This window comes from Ictidomys tridecemlineatus, chromosome 14 (genome assembly GCF_052094955.1).
Source record: "Ictidomys tridecemlineatus isolate mIctTri1 chromosome 14, mIctTri1.hap1, whole genome shotgun sequence".
In the NCBI taxonomy this organism is placed as follows: Eukaryota; Metazoa; Chordata; class Mammalia; order Rodentia; family Sciuridae; genus Ictidomys; species Ictidomys tridecemlineatus.
Genome location: NC_135490.1, coordinates 46,359,751 through 46,380,840, shown reverse-complemented (window position 1 = coordinate 46,380,840; position 21,090 = coordinate 46,359,751). Strand labels below are relative to the sequence as shown.

Genomic DNA, 21,090 nt, shown 5'->3' with positions numbered 1-21,090 from the left:
GTCAGGCTCTTTGGCCCAACCACTGGCTACATTGATTCTTCTGCCTTATGGGGGACTGTGGGGTGAGACTTGGGGCCAATCAGGGTCCCCATTGAAGATAGGCCAGAAAGACAGCAGTGGGTGCTAGGTACATAGACCAGTTACTGGCCGTCTCTGCAGCTGCAGCTACTGTAGCTGTAAATGTAGGAAGAAGCCAGGTGCACCATTGAAAGCAGCATGTCCCTAACTGGAGAGGGCAACAAGGATCAGGAAAATGTCCTCAGGCTGTTAGGGTACAAACTAGCTCAGCTTGGCATCCCAACTAGACTGTCACAGCTTGCTGGTGGTCTTGTTCTGGTTGCGCTCAGTGAAGAGCAATAGGTTTTCTCAGCTGGACAAGGCACTCCCAGGGAAAAAGACGCTAGCACCAAAGGTCCATGGGGAGCCCAGAAGAAATGCAAGGCTTATGGGTTGAGAAGCAAGGAATAGGCCAGGAATCCTGTTACTGCTTTTGTGAGGAGCTACGGTGTCCTGGTCCACTCTGGAAACAAGAGGAACAGGAGGAGGAAGGGATGGGGGAAAACAATGTGGAGAGATCTCACCATGGAAAAACCCTGAAGTCAACTGTGCCTGCAGCCTTGGCTCTACAATAATTTTGCAATCAGCCACCATAAGCCATGGCCATTGATGCTCTGGAGCTGTTCCAGAATAATTTCTATCTCCTTGGGCATGCACTGAGCAGGGAGAAGGACAGCAGTGAGGGTTGCTTTTGGGCGTTGAGAGAGACCCAGGGCTCCTGAAGGAGTATGCAAATTCCCTAAATGATGCTTACCATCTCTACAAATTGATTTTGCTTGAAATTCTACAATATTTACTTATGTTTTAAAATCTATTTTCATGCTTAAATCCTAACCATATATAAGAAATTTAGAAAGCTCCTGTGCCAGCACAGTACTTTTATTTTGGAGTATAATGCAAAACCAAAGAACAGGTAGTAACATTCCAGATCTTGTGTAATGTATTTCTTCATTCAGGATGTACAGTACAGCCTGTGTTGTTCTCTGCCTGCTTACTTTTTGCTCACATCTCCCACATTCATACCAGTATGTGCTCAGCTTTGCTCATCCATTGGTTTTCTAGTTTTGTTGAATTTTTGTACAGGTCTCATGGTGACTTTCTAGTTTATGGAATTTTTGTACAGGTCTCATGGTGACTTTGTCTCTCTATAAGTATTATTCTGTGCTATTATGAGAAAACTCTACTTGGAGCTTTTCTCTTTTTTTCCAGTAATGTATTCATTCAGGTTCCAGTCTCTTCCCTGAATGCTAGTTGGTCTGAAGAGTTTATGTCAGCACACCTCCAGTGCCCAGTACTTGCTGTTTCATACTAGAAAACTTTATCCTAGTGATGTCTCCTGGGTTCCACTCATGTGGTGGTGAGCCAGTTCTCAGTCCCCTACATTACCTGCACACCCTTGTTTCCTGGTCTTAGGTTCAGTCCAATCTCTCCCACTCCAGCCCCACTGAGATCTTGGCCAGACGTGTCTATCTGAGCAGGTCCTGCAAGAGATCAAATTTGAGGGGGGGCAATAGAGCCAGGTGGGTTTCTATGACCATTTGTGCCCTCTGTAAACCTCCCTCCATGTTTACTTTTCTTCTGATCATTTAAGCACACTTTATGTTGTGTAGTATGTGTTTATTGGGCCTGTGTTTTGGGCCAAACTTGAATTTGCCAAGAACTGGCTTCCTCGGCTGCCAGCCCCCTTGCCAAGGCTGCAAAATGGTTCCTTCCTTTGCCCTCTGCTCGATGCCTTCAGAGATGTCAGCTTCTTTCCCTGCACAAGGAGATCATGCAGCACATCTTTCAGGTTTGTTGGGCAATGTCCTTGGTCTCTAAATGCTCTGTACCCAGACAAGCCTTCAGCTTCCCCCAAAATGCATGTTCCTTTAATTCCCTTATCCCTCCACTATGCTCATGGAGGGACCTCTCTGGCTGGTGCTTTTGGCCTGGCCGTGGCAGTGTCTGTGCTGCTTTCTTGGTTTCATGCCAAGAAAAATGATTTTTTCTTAATTATGTTCTTTACGCCTATTCACAGATTTCCTGGGCCATAGCAGTGACATCAGACATTTTCCAGTGAAGACTGTATGAGTATTATGATGTCAATCATGTAGAGGTAAATTATTTAATGGGAGCAGAAAATTGTCAGGTAAGTTAGAATTTCTTGAATAAAACAAATGGTAAAAAGAATTCTAACACAATACTCATAAACTTGTCTAGATACCTTAAATCATAATTTTTGAAATAATAAAGTGCAATAAATTAAATGATTGAGAGAATAGTCAGCCATTACTAAGACCCAAATCCATTCACTGGAATATTAGTGAGAAGAAATATCTCAAATCATCATAGATTAAAAACAAACAAACAAACACCTTGAGATGAAAGATAAAAGGGTTGGAGAATAAATCTCCTTCACCAAACATGCAAATAATAGGATTTTACAAAGGGGAAAAAAAGAAAGAAAAGCAGAAATAAGTGATCAAAAAGAAAAATTCCCTGAGGGTTGGAGGTAAGGGATATATCCAGAAATTAAAATGATACAAGTTCCAGACAGAGTTGATGAAAAAAGATGCACACTTAGATTCATCCTGACAAAATTCTAGAGCTCTAATGCTGAAGGGACAATCTTATAAACATTCAAATAAAAAGAAAAAGAGACCATCACAGCAGAATACCTGAGACTGGATGGCTGAAGTGGTGGAAATTTATTTTCTCATAGTTCTGGTGACTGAAGTCCAGACGAGGTACAAGCAGGGTTGATTTCTGGTGAGACTCCCATGTTTTGTAACAGCTACTTCTCTGCTGAGTTGTCTCCTCTCTTTTCCTCTGGGTGATGAGCTGAGAGGAAGATCTCTTGTGTCTCTTCCTTTTCTTATAGGAACACTAGTCCTTTTGGATTATGGCTACGCCTCATGACCTCACTTCCAAGTAAGTACCCCTTTAATGACACTATCTTCAAGTGCAATCACTTTGGGATTAGGACTTAAATATGTAAATTTTGGGTGGGGCACAATGTAGTCCATAACATTACCTAAAATGGAAAAGGAACCAAATCCCAATTAGAATAAATAATATTTCTTGTATGTACAATATGCCAAAATGCACTCTACTATCATGAAAAATAATCAGACTGTCATCGCTCTTATTATCTGTAAGAACAGAGGTTAGGTGATGGTACGAAAACATTTGAAAATTTTTAAAAGAGCTAGAATGGAAATACTCAATGCTTAGTCAAATTATTATTTGTTTGTCAGGACAAAAGAAATACAGTTGCAAAGACATTAAGATTCAGAGTAGATCACTTATTCCATCAGAAGAAAATACTCAATGACCAATTCCAATGAACAGATCCATTAGAATAGAGACCTCAAAGTAGGAGAAATAGGAGAAGAGAGGAACATGTGGTGAGCAATGGACCGTGGTGTACACACATATATCTAAATGAACAATGAAAGATTCTCTGGTAATACGAAATAGAGTACTAATGTGGTTTATTAAAACAGAAGGAGCATCTGCAATGAAAATTATAATAACTTGCATCTGAACTGAGTTAATTAGCTCTGTGAAATCAGAGGTGGGAGAGGGAATGAAAAAGGAATTTTTGAAAGGCACAATCTGAGTGAGGGTTGAACAATGAAAAGAATAAAAGGAGAAAGGGAAGATGGAAGTATTCTAAGGACTCATCTCAAAAAAGGGCAAGGAGGTGGAGCTTCATTGATATATGGCTTAGGAAAGACTTGAAATCTTATTAGTAAATTAGGGAAGTCTGATTATGAGTCTTTGGAAGTGAAAGGTTTTCAGTCAGAATATGGAAAATGTACTGGAATATCCAAATTAAGAAGTTGAGAAATGGAATCAATCCCAACTTTAGCAAACTGGTGGAAAAGCCAGGCAATGTGGAGCATTTCTGTAATCCCATTAGCTCATGAGGCTGAAGCAGGGGGATTGTGATTTCAAAACCAGCCTCAGCAAAAGTGAGAGGCTAAGACACAGTGAGACCCTGTCTCTAAATAAAATACAAAATAGGGCTGGGGATGTGGCTCAGTGGTCAAGTTGGCCTAAGTTCAGTCCCCAGTACCTTCCTCCCCCCAAATATTAGGAAGTCACCAGAAGCATTAAGTAATAGATATAAAGATGGGAGAAATAAAATTAATATACATATTTGGGAATGGATTAAATTTTTCCATTGGAAGTGACTGAAAGGATGAAATATTGGTTTGATGCACACCATTTATTTTTTTAAGGTGCATTTAAAATGTGTTTAAAATTTAAGGAATAAAGGATAAAAAGAGATATTAAACAAGTAAGAGCAAAAATGAGAGAAGAAACTACAACATTAATGTAATCAAAGTGCAGTTTAAGAATAAAAACAAAAAAATTGAAATGTACATAATATAATGATAATAGATTCAACTAATGTAGAAGTTACTACTATCATAAACCCATACATACTAAATAACACAACAGCTAAATATATACATCTTACATGAATCCACTAGATAATCAAGGAGAATTTGATTAAGTATCTAATATAGCAAAAGATTTCTTATATTTATTTTGAATTAATCCAGCAAGCAGGAATAACTAAAGACATGAAGGAATTTAGTTATACAATTAATTATTTTATTTAATAACAGACTTTAATATTTTTAAAAGAAATAACATATATTTTTGTGAATCCATATAATATTTAATAAGTAAATCCTTGCCAAATTTAAGATTTGATGGACCACATTCTGTGATTAAAAATCTATGAAATTAAATGTAACCTTAAAAAATTAATACAATAATCTCTTTGCTTAGAATTGTGAAAAAAAATAATAGGTATTCCTTGAATCAAAAAGTAAATCAAAATGAAGGTGTAGTAGCACATGCCTTTAATCCCAGGGATTCTGGAGACTGAGGCAGGAGGATTGCTCCTTCAAGGCTAGCCTCAGAAGTTTAGTGATTAAGCATTTAAGTTTAGTGATTAAGCATTTAATTAAGAATTAAAAATGAAAAGAACTGAGGCTATAGCTCAGCAATAAATTCTCCTTGGGTTCAACTCCTAGTATTGCTAGTAGGGCTAAGGGTGTGGAGTAATTCAAACCTGATAATAAAAACTATGCAGAAATAAATGAAAAGGCTATTTACCAAAACCAGAAAACTTAGCATAATGCACAATTTACATTAGGGTGGATTTATGAAGATATTAAAAATGGAAGTAGTAGATATTACTTAGATTATGATATTAGAATATCAAAAGAACAGCAAAATAACAACTACCCAAACAAAACAACAACAACAAAAACAAAAACACTAGCCAGAAAAAATCAAAAACAAAAAAGAAATGCCAAATACTGCCTGATCCCATTCATATGAAGAACCTCAAATGTTGATCACTGAGAAGTTGAAAATAACAGGGTGGTCACCAGCAGCTGGGGAGAACTGATGGGAGGGAGGAACAGAAAAGGTATTTCAACAGGCACTAAGTCATAGTTATATAAGAGAATTTCTGGGGGTTTTTGCATGAGAGGGTGACTATTGATAACAATAATGCATATTTCAAAAAAGGCTAGAAGAGCCAGGCATCGTGGCACTTGCATGTAATCCCAGCAGTTCAGGAGGCTGAGGCAAGAGGATTTCAAGTTCAAAGCCAGATTCAGCAACTTAGAAAGGCTTTAAGTAACTGAGAGTAAATAAAAATTGACAAAAGGACTGGGGAAGTGGCTTAGGGGTTAAGCACCCCAGGCTGTAAATACTGACACACACACACACACACACACACACACACACACACACATCCTAGAGAAAAAGATATTGAGTGTTCGCACCACAAAGAAATGATAGCTGTTCACAAGAAGAGATGAGTGTGTATGTACCTGATTTCAATATTATGCAATGTATGCATTTGTCAAGGCATCCCATGGTATCCCATCAATATATACACTGTAATGTGTTAGAAGAAAGAAAAAAAAAGCTAAGCTTCATTTAAAACTAGTAAAAAGATTACGTAAATTAAATAAACTATTACTTGAAAAGACCATAAACTACATTATGAGCCTTATGAGAAAATGGAAAGGAAAGCAGAGAAAGAGGGAGAGGAAAAAAAGAGGAAGAAGAAGAAATGAAATATAAGGTTAAGGACAAGAAGAAAAGAAGTATTGTTACAAACACACTGGTTAAGGACAAGTAAGAAAGATAAAAGAATACACAGCAAACATTTGAAATCCTAGAAAACAATAAATTATTTCCCAGCAAACCATAAATTTATTAAAGTTTATCCAGGAAGAAATAGAAACCTAAATTGATTGATGAATATAAAAACAATAGAAAAACAATTACACATCTGATAGGGGAATTCACCAAAGGGTTCACAGTTAAATCCTAGCTTTTCTTTAAGGAAAAGTTAATTTTAATATTATAAAATTACTTATAGAGCATCAAAAAGATTTAAAAAAATTCCAAGTCATTTTAAGAAGTCTTTTTAACTTTAATTTCTAAATTAAAATATATGTCTTTTAGAAGGAAGGAGTGAAATAGCTGGACATGGTGTAATCCCAGTGGCTCAAGAGGCTGGGGCATGAGGATCACAGGTTCAAAGACAGCCTCAGCAGCTTATCTGTGCCCTGCCTCAAAATAAAAAAGGCTTGGAGTGTGGCACCCCTGGATTCAATCCCTGGTACAAAAAAAAAAGTGAAATAATGATATATGTTACAAAATGCATGACCTCAAAATGTATGACATACCCAAAATAGTATCTCAAATGAAAGAATCAGGACATAAAAACCACATATTATATGATTCATTTATATAAAATGTTCCTAGAAAGCAAATCTATAAACAGAGAAAACAGATTAATGGTAACCTAAGGTTTGGGTGAAAGCAGGAATTTGCCACTTGTGGGTACAATGGATATTGTTGTTGTTACCACCACTACTGTGCTGGGGATGGAACCCAGGGCCTCATATGTCACAGTCCAGTACTCAATCACAAGAGCCACATCTCACCCAACAAGGGATATTTTGTGGTCACAGTTGTATGACTGCAAATTTACTAAAAATCATTGAATTGTATGCTGCAAATAGGTGAATTTTATAGTATATAAATTGTATCTCATTGAAGTGCTTTTGATTAAAGTAAATGGATATCAGAAAAGAAAAATCAATGCCATTTCTTATAAATGTACATGCAAAAGGCTTAAATAAAGTAGACTGATAGATTTCATGAAGGTATCAACATATTCCATGAAGTAGCATTTCTTCTAGGAAATAAAATTATAAAAGTCATTAGCTATTCCTTAGAAAGCAAAATAGGCATAAAAATATTTGCTAATTTTACCAATATTTTCAATCACAAATTACTAAAACCATTTCAATTTCAACCAAGAGTAAGAACACAATTGTCAGTCAATATTTTCTTAAAATTCTTGCATAAGGAAATTAGAATAATATAAGCATGATCAAAATAATGGTAAATGTTTATCTGTTAGATAAAATTATTTATACCTAGAAAACCCATGAGCCTGTAATTAAAATAAAAGCAAAGTTCTCCTTTGATTGATAAAGACAATTGTACATGATAACATTTTGAAAACAATGGCTGATATGACAATAAGGGCCTAGAAATTAAAATAGAACTGAAATTATATTCATAATGACAGAAAAGAGAACAATAAAATCTTAGGAATAAACATAATAACATAATAAAAAGCTTTATAAGTAAAATTTCTACAAAATTAAAAGATATAAATCAAATTCTGAAGAAAGAGAAAGGCATTAAATGGTCGATAAATTTTCTAAAAGTTTTGATTCTTCTAAAACCAGCATATTACTTAACATAATGCCAATTATAGTTCCACTATACCTTTCCTTTTGAAATTGAATAAAATTATTCTGAATTTATATGGATAAAAATAATGCCAGAAAGTCATGCAAAGAAAGAACAGAAATGGAAAATGACTCACATAAAAGATCATCTGACATATCCATCCAGATCAGTTCATTAGAGTATTGGCATAAAATTAGACACATTAGTGAAACATCCTGGAAACCTTGGAACTGGAACTGAGGAGAAATAAGTTTCTAATACATGATAAAAGTAATATTTGGACCAGTATAAAGGCATAAATTATTTAAAAATTGTGGTAAAATAATTAGCTCTCTCTGAAGAAGAAAACACAGTTAATCTCTATCTTACCTAAAACCCAAAATAATACTGAAAGGAGTATTGATTTAATTTTAAAAAATAATAGAACCATAGTACATTAGAAAAGGAATATTTAGGACACTCATGTATTATTTAACATTTGTGTAAAAAAAAATGTGTTTATGGACCATACAAACTTTTAAAAACTCTGCATGTGAAAATATTCTACAGATATGTGAATAGAGAACAATGATGAATCTGAAGGAAAATATTAATATAACTGATACGGATTAACATCCATTTTATATAAAGAGCTCTTTCAAGCATCCCAATAGAAAAATTAGCAAAGACTGTATAGAAGCAGTGTACAAAAAGGCAATTCCAAATGGCCAACAAACATTAAAATACTCAACCTTACCAATCATCAGTGAATGCAAATTAAAGTAATGAGATATCCCTTTATGCACATCAGACTGGCAAGCACTGAGCAGAGCAATAACACCTACTGCTGGCGGTGATACAGAGGAAAGAGCTATTTTAATATATTGCTGGTGAAAATGTGCATTATTATAGCTTTTTTTTTGGAAAGAAATCTGGCAATATCTATTAAGTTAAAACTATCCATTGACCCACACATTTCATTGTGGGAAACTGTCCTAGAGAAACAAAGGTATTGGCAGATAAGGATGCATGTTCAAGGATATTTATTGCATCACTGTTTGTTTTGAAAACCTGGAAGCTAAGTGAATTTTGATTAGAAGAGGAATGGTTGACTACAGAGAATATTACAGAACATTATGCAACTTAGTACTACATTACTTGACATGAAACAATTCCCATGATGTGAAAAAAGCAGGATGCAAAAAGGTAGGTATAATATAATCTCATTGTTAAATGAAAAATTATATATTTCCCTAAATATATAACATGCACAAATATGTACATGCACACATATATATGTTCATATATACATCTGTGAATTATTCTACCTTTCTGTATTTGATTGAAGAAAAAATATCAGATTATATGAACCAGCTTGTTTAAATTGATCACCTGAGAGTAGAAATGGGAGATGATGGAATTAGAGGAATGTGGGAAGAGGAGGGAGCACAGCATAAAAAGCAAAAATACAAATAAAACCCAATATTTGTGATTTGATTTCATTTGACTCTATTATGGCCCTCAAGTTATGGTCTTTTTTGAAGGGATTCTGATCTTGTATAATCTTCTATCCTGAGAAGTGGAACTGTGACTTGTTTCTTTCAATTAGACATCACAAAGGTAATGAGATTTCACTTCCATGATTATGTCATTTATGATTTATGACTTCTGTCTGTTGACTTGCCCTTGCTGGCTTTAATGAGATAAGCTACCACATGAAATGGTCTATATGGCAAGGAACTGAGGGCAGCCATTAAGTGATAGCCAGGAAGTAAACCAGCAACCACAGCAGCTCGGAAGTGAAGCTTTTCTCAGTCGAGCCTTCAAATGAGACCACAGTCTTCCCAGTACCTTGACTGCAGACTTGTAGGGGACTTATATAGCATGCTAGTGCCTGAACTCCTGACCCACAGAAACTAAGATATACAAATACATGTCTTAATATCTTTCTATTTATTTTAAATAAAAAAATTTTCCAAAAAAAAAATCCACTCTACATTATCTTGAAGCTTCACAGAAATGTGTAAGAAATACGTATCATTCTCGTGTTGCAGGAAAGGAACCTGACACTTAGAAGTTATCTTTCTAGGTGTCAGGAAACTGGTGTTTGGCCAGAGTGGAGGTTTGAACGTTAGATGTCTAACACAAAAGTTCCTTCGCTTTGTGCATGCATGAAGGTAGTTTCCATCCGCCCACTTAACAATCCAAACATAAAACAAAAGAGTGGATTGCCCTTGGCCCACTGACACACTGCTACAAACTTTTAAGCTTTTTAGCATTTAATGACCAAAGAAAGACGTTTGCTGTACATGACAGGTGGCTTTCAGTCAACCCCTGGGCAGCCTTTTGGCTTAGGTCTCCTCAGAACAATGTCCAAAACCAATAGGACAGCTCAGGGAGTGGCACGTTTCCCAGGACTTTGTACTTCAAGCCACAATGATGAATAACTAACTGCACTCAAAGTCAAAGGGTGGACACAAAAAAGTGGAACTGAGACAGAGCAAGCCATGGAGAGGGGTCGATGTGCACAGAGAAACTGCAAGTTAGGGATTTCTAAGATAACCTGTAAAGAGGTTAAGTGAGCATTTTATAGAATGGCCAATGGTCAATGAGTTTGCACAATAGTGAGGTAAAATTTCTTTAAAAAATGTCTTTACTGCAAAGATTTTCAGATAATTTAATATGCTAATGTACACAGAAGATTGAATTTAGAAAACTTCTTGATTAAACATTTTGTGCACTAATGCACTAATTTTTTTAAAAAAAATTTTAAATTTTTTCCATTTTTTTTAAAAATGAGAACTCCTTCTGTTATTTCTGCCTCCTTCTAAACATGTTCCTATGTCTCTACAAAGTCAACATGATATTGCACCCTATCCTCTTCCTCATAAATTTGTGTCATTCAAAATCAGTTGACAAAATTGCACTGTGTACATCTTTAAACGTGCCACAGTGAATTCCACCTTTATGGATATCTACAAATCACAAATTTTAAAAAAATAAATAAATATAGGAAGACCAGTAGGGTAGAGGAAGAGAAACAAGGGGTGAAAAGAAAAGGGAAGTACTGGGGACTGAAATCGAGCAAATTATATTCTGGACCTTAGAATTATATCAAATGAGCTCCACGATTAGGTATAACTATAATGCACTATTCAAACATTAAAAAAATGAGCTATTTTGGGAATGTAAATCCTGAAGGTCATTTTAGGATGTTTTCTAAGTATGCACAAAAGGGGTCAAAAACATGTATTAAAATTAGACAAATAATCTTTCTAAAAACTAAGTCTAGTGTATTCCTTAAAATCTAAAACCAGAAGTTCTAGACATTAACTACAAAAATAAAGAACTAAAAAATCTTACTTTTAGTGGCGGTCTATAGTAGAGTAAGGAACTGAATTAAGGGCATCATAAAAGTGTTAATACACATATTGATTATGATAATAGTAATGGAATGCTTTCTATGTGCACTTTAGTATGACATTCACAACCATAATCTCATTTAATTTGACTCAGTGAGTTTGAAGTCATGTATTGTGAATTCTAATTTTAGAGATGAGAGAAGTAGAGACACAAGAGATCATATCTTCAGAATCACAAATCTATTAAGTTTGAGAATTAGAATTGAAAATATATTTGACTTTTGTTAAATTTTATGAAAATAATGTTTTACATTCGGGGTAATTTTCTCAGATTAGTCTAGCAATTTGATGTTTTTTCACTTTTTCTTTCATCAACTACCTCTAGTCTGTTGTTCAGATTGATCACAGAAACCTTGTTTCATTTTATTATGCAATTATATTTTTCTTATCTAAAAATTCTACTTGGGCAAAATTCTATTTTATTTTAATTATGGACGACCAAAGCTTGTAAATGTACACTCAGTTCTGGCCTTAGTTATTTTCTGTGTCAGTCTTACATGTCTTGGGTAGTGAACTGTGGAAGACTGAAAGGAGATTATGAATTTCTAAGTCCTAAGCTATTTTTTAAGTTACTTTATCTGCTTCAGGTTTACGTCTCATGGGGAAAACATAAATTTGAATCTCAAAGTTACATACGTAATCTTTAACTCCATTTTTTTACAGATAATTATTTTTAAGCACAATTCCTATAAGATTTTAAATATCCCTACCTCCTATCTAAGTCATGTAAATGTGTGTGTGCATGTGTGTTTTCTTAGCCATGTTTCAGGTGTGACATTGACACATTGTAAATGCCAGTTTCTTGTACCTCAGTAGTTCCAGCTCCATGTACGAAAGAGTCTATAGTTCTATCCCCAAGATTAGAAGGAAATTCACTGATGTTAGGTGACCACCAGATTCAGCAGTTGCTCAGTGTCCCAACTCTGTTTTCACTAGATCTTTTTACTAGGAACATGAGAATTTTCCTTTCTTAGTGTTGGTTCAGCTGTCTGTTTATTGCTTGATTATTTCTATACATAAATATATAGCTTAGATGCATGTATCTATTTATTCATCCAAAAATTTAGTTAGCTGATTGTTTTATGATTTAAACTAGTAAGGGGAATTCCTTCTTAGCCACATTAAATATATATCTATCCCTTGTGTCTTAAATCATATCACTTCTCCATATTAATCTTTCACTTTGAAATCCATAAAATAATTGGCATTATGGAAACAGTAATTATGGCTTGTTCATAAGATCTCAGAAGAGCAGAATTAGGAAGCAGATCGTAAAATCAAAAGAAGCCATTTAAGAATGAATGAAAGGAAATATTATATTACTTTCCACAACAGGTAGCAAACCTACAAATGTGCTTCTCTAAGTGGTATTTTAGTTCAGTTAATGATGTGTTTGGCATCTTAGGAGGTAATTGTTGTGAAGAACCGTCTTTATTAAATCACACATAATCCTGGAGATGGATTCCATTATCCAGTGAGGATACAGTGGTTAACAGGTGGGCTGTGCTTGATACCATGTTGGATGTGTGGGCCCGGGGCAGAAGACTGGAGCCATGCCCTCCCAGGAGATAGGAGCACACATCAGGCCAGGGAGAAAGCCTTTGGATAGATAATGTGTAAGCCAAAGCCTGGTGGCTGGAAAGGAGAGGCTGAGTTCAGCTTCGGTCACGTTGACTTGATGAAATTATCCAAGTGGAGATATTCCATAGTCAGCCAGATCCACATGCCTGAGCTTAGGAGATCACTCTGAGTTGGAGATATTGACTCAGTGTTTTGCTTGAATAGTAGTGTATTCCTCTATTGTATTTAATTTTAATTGATCTACTAACAAATGAAGAAGGTTTCAAAATCCAAATAGTACAAAGTGTACACAAAAATCGAGTCACTTTTCAACACTTTCAGGCCAGATACTGAATATTACCAATATAAGAATATATTACCTGTCTCTACCACTTTCTGAGGTTAGCATATACATGTTTCATGTTTTTAAAAGTGATATGACTTTATTCAAACTATTTTGCATCTTACACTTTTTACTTACTACCAAAATTATCATTTTGATGATAAGTCTGTATCATTGTAAATAGTCTCCTTATCTGTTCAACAGTTGTGTAATATTCTAATGCATATATCTGTAAGTCACAAAGTTGTGGATATTTATGTTGTTTCTATTTTTCAATGGTATTTTAAAAATATGAGCCTCCAATATCCCATTTTCCTCACTAAAAGTATTAAGCATCTTTTCATATGTTAAATTTTTGGTAAAATCCAGTCCAAACTTCTGATTCTGAATTTAAAGCCATTAGTATTGTGCACCTGCTTTCTTCTCTGACTACACCATTTACTTTTTTGCTTAGTATTATTTAAGAAAATTAGCATTATTATTATTATTATTATTATTATTATTTTGTTCAATCAAAATCCTTCTTATCATATAGGTTTTGTACCTGATATTTGTTTCTTAGCTTGTTGTTATCCTCAACTCTTATGTGAAGACTTGAGATTTTAATTTAAATGATAACTTAATTATTACCCACCTAGTCACCTTCAACAAGTTGCCATACTACTTGAATTTTCTGCATATCGCTCTAAAATAAAAAATGAACGAGGACTTAGTACGACTCTGGAGTGTGGAAACCGTGTGAATCTACCACTCAGATCACTGATTGCAGGAAGCTGAGGGCTTCTGCTGATGTGCTCTGAAATCCATAGCTTGGTGTACAAAGCCACAGATCCCTTAGGCTGCATCCAGGCAATGAGTGACAGCAGGGTCATGTAAGCATGTCCATTTCTGGGTGATGTGGGAATCTTCTAAGAGAAGATTTTGACCTGCAGACCCTTCAATGCCTTTATCAAGCTTCCTTATAAGCATACTACAGTCCTAAACCCTTCTGCTCTGTCTTTCTTCCTCCCCCACTGCCTTTCTTTTTATCTTTCCTCTTCCGATCACTCAAAGTCAGACTTGGATTTCTGTCCCTTGGCTCCCTCCTTAATTTTTTTTTGTAGCCTGCTACCCTATTTTTAAAATTTTGAAAATAAATGTATTTTTAAAATGTTTATTCTCATCCATCTGCTTCTTGGAGGACCAGGATTAAAACATTAAAGAACAAAGATATGTGAATACTGGTTAGGGAAAGAGATCTCACAAAAGAGACAGCCTTAGGAATGCTCAGAACCATGAAAGGAAACCCAACAAAATCTTGCAGCGCTGAAGAGAAGGGAAAGGAGTATTTCTGTATGGAAATACAGAGAACTGGCATTGTGGAGCAACCAGCGTAGGACTGTGAGCATCAGGCTTCCCCCACACATTGGTCGTGGATGATCTCAGTAAAATATAGTTGCTCAACAGGTGAGTGGGAGGTGGAACAAAACGACCACAATTGCTGACAATTCCTTTTATTTTGCTTTAAATTATGATTAAGTGTAGTAATAGCTACCATTTATTAAGCCTCCTACCTCCTACCTTATGGTAAGATTTACATAAAAGAGAAGAGCCAATTAGCAACATAAGAAACAGTAGATGGACCTTAAGAGGAGCATGGGAGGAGTTAGTGCAGGTTCTGTGGTTGTGAGTTAGTGCAGGTTCTGTGGTTGTGAGAAGGATCTAGTAATGCTTGAGGCATGGATCACAGAAGAGAAAGGAAAACTAAAGGAGTAAAATCCCCTGGGTTATCAGAATTGACAGGATCTAGAAATGCAGCTGAATTTATTGCCTCTAACTCTTCCCTTTATCATAGGAATAAAGGAGGAAAAGTAGGTGTTGGCACAGGAGTTGAGGTGAGAAGTTAAATGTCTCTTCTGGAATTATGTCTTTTCTCTGTGCAACAGCAGCTGAAGATGTCTGCTGGATGAGAGGGAGGAGGAAACGGTTGTCTTGGGGAGAGTGGGAGGCTTAGAAATAAGGCTATGGGGGAAGGGAAGAGCGGGTCGTCATGTGTCAGCAGTTTTTGGTGACCATACATCTACAAATGCTTATGTGTTCAGTCATGGAATTTTCTCCAGCAGCATGCATTTGCCTGTGTTCAGAGGTGAACCTGCAAGGCAGCTGATGGCATCCAGAAGAACCATGGCCGGACTTCCATGATCCAAAGTCACTGGGAACAGGGAGCTTAGGAAATTGGTAAAAGCATGGGAATTGCTGTGCTTTGGACTCTTAGCAAAATAGGAAGCACAGGGAAGAAAAGAGACTTGCACAATGAGGAGAGGTCAAAGAACTGCACACTCTCATAAATTTAAAAAAAAGAGAGAGAGATAAAAAGAAAATTACTTGTGGGAATAATTGGAAGAACTTTGTCTTCATTTGCTTCCTGTTGCTAATAGAACAAAGGTTTTTTGTGGCCCTCTGTTCTGGTCCAGTGTTGAGGGCTTGCAGTAGGTGATGGCCCTCTTGCTGGCAGAGTTCCAAGGTAGCATAGGGTGTCACATGCCAAGAGATACCGAGTGTACCCGTGTGTGTAGCCCTGGTCTCTCTTGTTCTCATGTGACCACTGGGATTCTATCTGGGCCGTTCCATCCCAAAGACTTCATTTTAGTTTAATCATCTCCCAAAGACTGTACCTCCAAGCACTAGAGCTAAATTAAATTTCCATACCCTTAATTCCTTATGATAAAAATTAAACTTCCACCTGAGTTTTTGGAGGGGACAAATCATATACAAACCAAACTATATCTGAATGAAAGAAGATAGGACAAATGTGGTTATCTGAATTTCATTATCAAGAAATGGAGGGGAATGAGCAAGGTCTAAGAGATAATGCATGAGAACTGAAGACTAGCAGAGAAGAGGAAAGGGAGACACAGGAGACAAGGAGATAAGGAATGGAGACATCAGGGAACTGGAAGAGTCAACTAAATGACCATTTAAATAACCCAAGATGTTAATCTTTTCCTCATGCTCTTTCTCCCTGTTCTGTTCTTAGTTGCTCTCTTTATATCAAAGAAGACATGTGGCATTTGTTTTTTAAGGATTGGCTAGCTTGGCTTAGCATAATCTGTTCTAATTTCATCCATTTCCCTGCAAATTCTATGATTTTGTCATTTTTTAGTGCTGTGTAATACTCCATTGTGTATAGATGCCACATTTTTTATCTATTCATCTATTGAAGGGCATCTAGGTTGGTTCCACAGTCTAGCTATTGTGAATTGTACCGCTATGATCATTGATGTGGCAGTATCCCTATAGTACGCCCTTTTAAGATCCTCAGGGAAGACCAGTGGGGGAGAGAAAGGGAGAGAGAAGGGAAAGCATATGGAAATGGTAGGAGACCCCCAATGTAACACAAAATTACATATAAGAGGTTGTGAGGGGAAAGGGGTGGGGGACAAGGGAGAGAATTGAACAACAGCAGATGAGGTAGAGAGGAAAGATGGGAGGGGAGGGGAGGGGGGATAGTATGGGATAGGAAAGGTAGCAGAATCCAACAGTCACTAATATAGCATTATGTAAAAATTGTGAATGTGTAACTGATGTGATTCTGCAATTTGTATTTGGGGTAAAAACGGAAGTTCATAACTCACTTGAATCAAATGTATGAAAGATGATATGTCATGAGCTTTGTAATGTTTTGAACAACCAATAAAAAAAGAAAAAAATCTAAATAAAAAAATCCGTTGTATTTTTGCACACTAACATTGAAAAAATGAAATTATAAAAAGATAAATAAATAACCCAAGATAACTAAAAAAATAAAGAGATTATAATAACAAGAAGATGCAGGAGATGACTCAGACAAACAATGAAAATTTAAAAACAAATGAAGCAAATAGGGATTTTACAGAAGAAGAAAGAAATGTTTTTCTCAGCATGAAATATAGAAATTATACATATATCTAAGATCTATGACTCAACACTTTCAGGCAGAATATGGTCTGCTTCAGATGGGAGAGAATATTCAAATGGCCTAGACTCTGGTCTTTGCAAATGGCTACAATGACCAGGTACTCAGAATTTAAGACTGAAACTTAGGATGTGACAAGTATATATTTACTTATACAATGTTGCAACAAAGTATTGGAAGTTAGGCTTGACAAAGGAAGTAAGGGGCATATGGTCATCATAACTAGAGTATAACTTGTAGGTCAGTGTGACAATAAGTGGAATATAGGAACAGGATCCCTGAAACATCTGTCTCTTTGCTTTAACTTTTTCCTCTGTGGCAGGATTATTCCATTACCCAGCCACAGCTAGAATAGCTTCAAATAAAAACAAGAAACTTAATAAAGAATTCTTTCGGTATCCGAGCTATACTTTTCAGTTAAACTTTCTAGCAAATGAGGAACATGCATTTGCAAATAATAGTTTACCCATTTCAGTTGCTGTTTCCTTTCATAGGCCAACACTTTTTGCTGCTTACTCTCTGCTGGACACTGAATTATATCCCAAGGATCGATGATGAACAAGCCATGATTCCTGATCCCATAAAGCTCACAGTAAAAGAAAGACAAGTAGCAAAAAACAAAACAAAACAAAAAAACCCCAACCGCGATGTAGTACAATAATTCCACAGCAGAGTTTTCAACAGTGTTTTAAAAGCACCAGAAAGAAAATGATTTGTTTTGCCTTAAATTATGATTAAGTGTAGAAATAGCTACCATTTATTAGGCCTCCTACCTTCTGCCAGGTGCTGTCTGTACATTTCAGTTGTAGTCATGGCCTCGTTTCATCTTCACAACAGTACGGGTACGTATTTTCATTATTATCAGCACAAGAGTAAATTGAATAGTGTGGACAGTAAATAAGTTACCCAGAGGAAGGTACAGGAAGAGAATGTGAACCCAAGACTGTTTGACCAAAATGACCCGATGAGTTACTATTTTCATGTCTCAAATGTATGATGTTTTATCTTGACTTTATTTGTGAATCCTAAACTAGATTTCATATTCAAAATGGAACGATTACCACTATGTTTCTGAGTCCTTTAGAAACTATGTGAGAATCCACAGTTTCGTTGCTGTTCCTCTAACATGCTTCTAAATCACAATGCTGGTTCTGAAGCCTTTCTTTCCTGAGGCTATGGCAGACATTGCTAATCAATCATGGTGGTAGTTTCCAAAGAGCCCAATGCACCTGGATGCTCTTCCAGCTGGTACTCCAGGTAGGCATGATTGATCGATCACTATCAACAGGAGCACACAACATATTTTCCTTTTCTGTTTTAAAAGATAAAATTCTTTGGTGAATACAAACTTAGAAGCCATATGCAACCTTAAAGGGTCATAAGGTAGAGAAGGCCTGTGATAAATATCTAGATGATGATGCAATGCATAGTAGGTGCTTTTGGGCTTAGTGGACTGTTTATAACTATGTGTTGAGTACTTTTTAAAGAGATAACTTTTCCTTTCCTTTTTTGTGGGGTTCTTTTTTCTTTCTTTTTTTTTTTTTTTTTTTGGAACTGGGGGTTGAACCCAGGGCTTTGCGAATGCAAGGCAAACGCTTTGCCACTGATCTACATCCCAGCCCTCCTTTCCTTTTTTTACTTCCAGATTATATAATCTCTTACATCTGTGTTCATAGGCTATGGTTGTCAGTAGCCTCTCTACTTCTCTGTTGGGCATATGAAGACTTCAGCATGCCTTGCTCAGGATAAAGCCGGGGAGGCATTCTGAACAAGCCGCCACACAGGCTCCAAGGTGCCTGCTTCTGAACACTGAGGGATGGCTGAGAGCTGGCTGAGGGTGATGATGTTGGTCAGCTGGAGGGCTTTCACCAGGCCCATAATCTGTCACCCCTTGATGCCTGTTTTCCTCTGCAAAGTGACAGATGATACATGGAGCCATGGTAGTAATGTCAACCTGGGTGTGTTCTAGAATCCCATGCCTGCTGTTCTTATGACAAGCACTTCTTCTATGTACAATTTATTTCTCTCTGTAAAGCTCTGTCTAGACATAACCTTAGTTTCCAGGGATATTCCTTATCTTTGATGTACTCTTTCAAGTTTGAGAAATGAGGCAAAGAGAGGCAACAGGTCTTTCCGAATTAGGATCTCTTTGGAATTCTATGGTCCATTCTGAATACACACCCCTTTTGCAGGGATGGTAGGACCATACCCCACCCTGCCTATGTGAGTTTCTTTCATTACACAAGTTGTTCTTGAAAATGAAATTTCTCTACCCTCTCCCCAACTAAAGGGATTGTATTCTACCCACGTGTAAACTAGATTCTATCTCTAGATATATAGGAAGATAAAATGATATCTTCCTATAGACCTCTGCTGTCGTTGTCCCCCTTATCTGGCTTTTTTCCCCCTTCATCAGAACATTTATTAACTTCTGACTTATTGCATATGGAGCAATGACTTTATCCATTTCACTACAGTAATCTTGGAACCTTGTACCTCCTTATACATATTTGTCCAAGTATGAATAAATGACTGATAGAAAAATAATGCTTCAAAACAAACAAACAAAAAACTTGTCTGGATAGAATAGTAAGGGGAGTCAATCTAGAGTCAGAGTCAGAGTCTAATGATTTGAGTCTTTGTCCTTCTGTACATGCCAGTTTAATGTATGTGTGTGCATGTGTGTGGTGGGGGGGGAGGAGAGGGAGGGAGGGAGGGAGAAGGATAAAGAGACAGAAGGTCTTTCTGAGACTCTTATTCACATTTTAAGCAGGGATCAAAATCTTTACTCTGCCTATTACAGGATTTCCATGAGGAGCATATAATATGAAAATGCCTTTAAAAATCAAAATCGTAAAATACTATACAAATATCAATTATCACACACCATAACATCTCTGTAAACTCAGGGATAGAAAGGCTGTGTTTCCATGGGCCATGGGTGTGCAGAACTTACAGGAGGATGATATTGAGGTCCTGGTTGCTGTGTGGTCCCTCAGAAATGTCTTTTCTCTAGTTTCTTTTAGCTTCCCTCCCTTCCTCTCTCCTTTATTTTCTCCTTCTTCTTTTCTTTCTTTTTTCCATTCCCACTATTATACATTGATTTTTTTCAAACAAACATTGCATAACTAAAAATAAGGAGTTTAACTGTGCTATGTCTATTATAAACTTAAATTATTAATGTGACTTGGGGATTTGTTTATTTTTAAAGTTCATTGAAGGGGCATGAAATTGATCCATTACTAAGTCATTCCATTTCTAGTCAAAACATGAGTTTAAAGTAACTTCAAGGAATCACCATGGCTTTAGGTAGAGCCATAGTTGTCTTATGCCACAGAAGTGGTGGGAGAACTGGTTCATGCCTAGATTCAATGTGTCTCTAGCCCACACTGGTGGGAGTAATTCATAACTCTCCATTGTCCTAAAGTTACAGGATCAATGTATTATATTCTTATTGTTCTAATTAGTTCTGAATGACATAGAATGCACTTTGATACATTACACATAAATGGAGTATAATTTCTCATTCTTCTGATTATACATGATACACTTTTGTGCCTTTTCATTTTAGATATAGTACTTTTTAAAAACTGGAATTTCCATTTCATTATTTAAGATATGACTTATATTTCCTTTTGTTATTTCTTGCTTGATGAAACTTTGCTCTCATACTTTCTTTTACTTCTTTAATCACAGTTTTTCCTAGTTCTCTTTAGGCCATTTTCTGTTAAATCTGACAGCTACTCACTCAGTTCATGTTACCTACTGTGTAGTTTTTTTTCTTATGGACAAGTCAAACTTCTGTGTTTTTTTTTTTGCATGTTTCAAATTCTTTTTGTTGGAAACTGAATATTTTAGCTAGTATTTTTTGAAAACTCTGGATTCTGAGTTCTGATCCCTCTTTGGGCTTGTTATTATTATTTACTAGAATGTTTTTTAGATTATCTTCCTGCAGTCTATTTCCCCAGCAATGAGTCATTATAAATATTGATATAGAGTTATTC

At 36.1% G+C, this 21,090-nt stretch overlaps 1 long non-coding RNA gene across 2 annotated transcripts in view; it reads left to right on the top strand.

The window, feature by feature from the left end:
- The first annotated feature begins 2,069 nt into the window (after nt 1–2,069).
- Nucleotides 2,070–21,090, top strand: part of LOC144370605 (uncharacterized) — a 55,701-nt gene continuing 36,680 nt past the window's right edge. Inside the window, exons 1-2 of one of the 2 annotated variants that reach the window (XR_013430515.1) lie at nt 2,070–2,185; nt 2,918–2,967. This is a non-coding gene — a long non-coding RNA (uncharacterized LOC144370605). Of the gene's footprint in view, nt 2,186–2,425; nt 2,968–21,090 lie in introns of those variants that run through there. The other variant, XR_013430514.1, reaches the window with a different exon arrangement.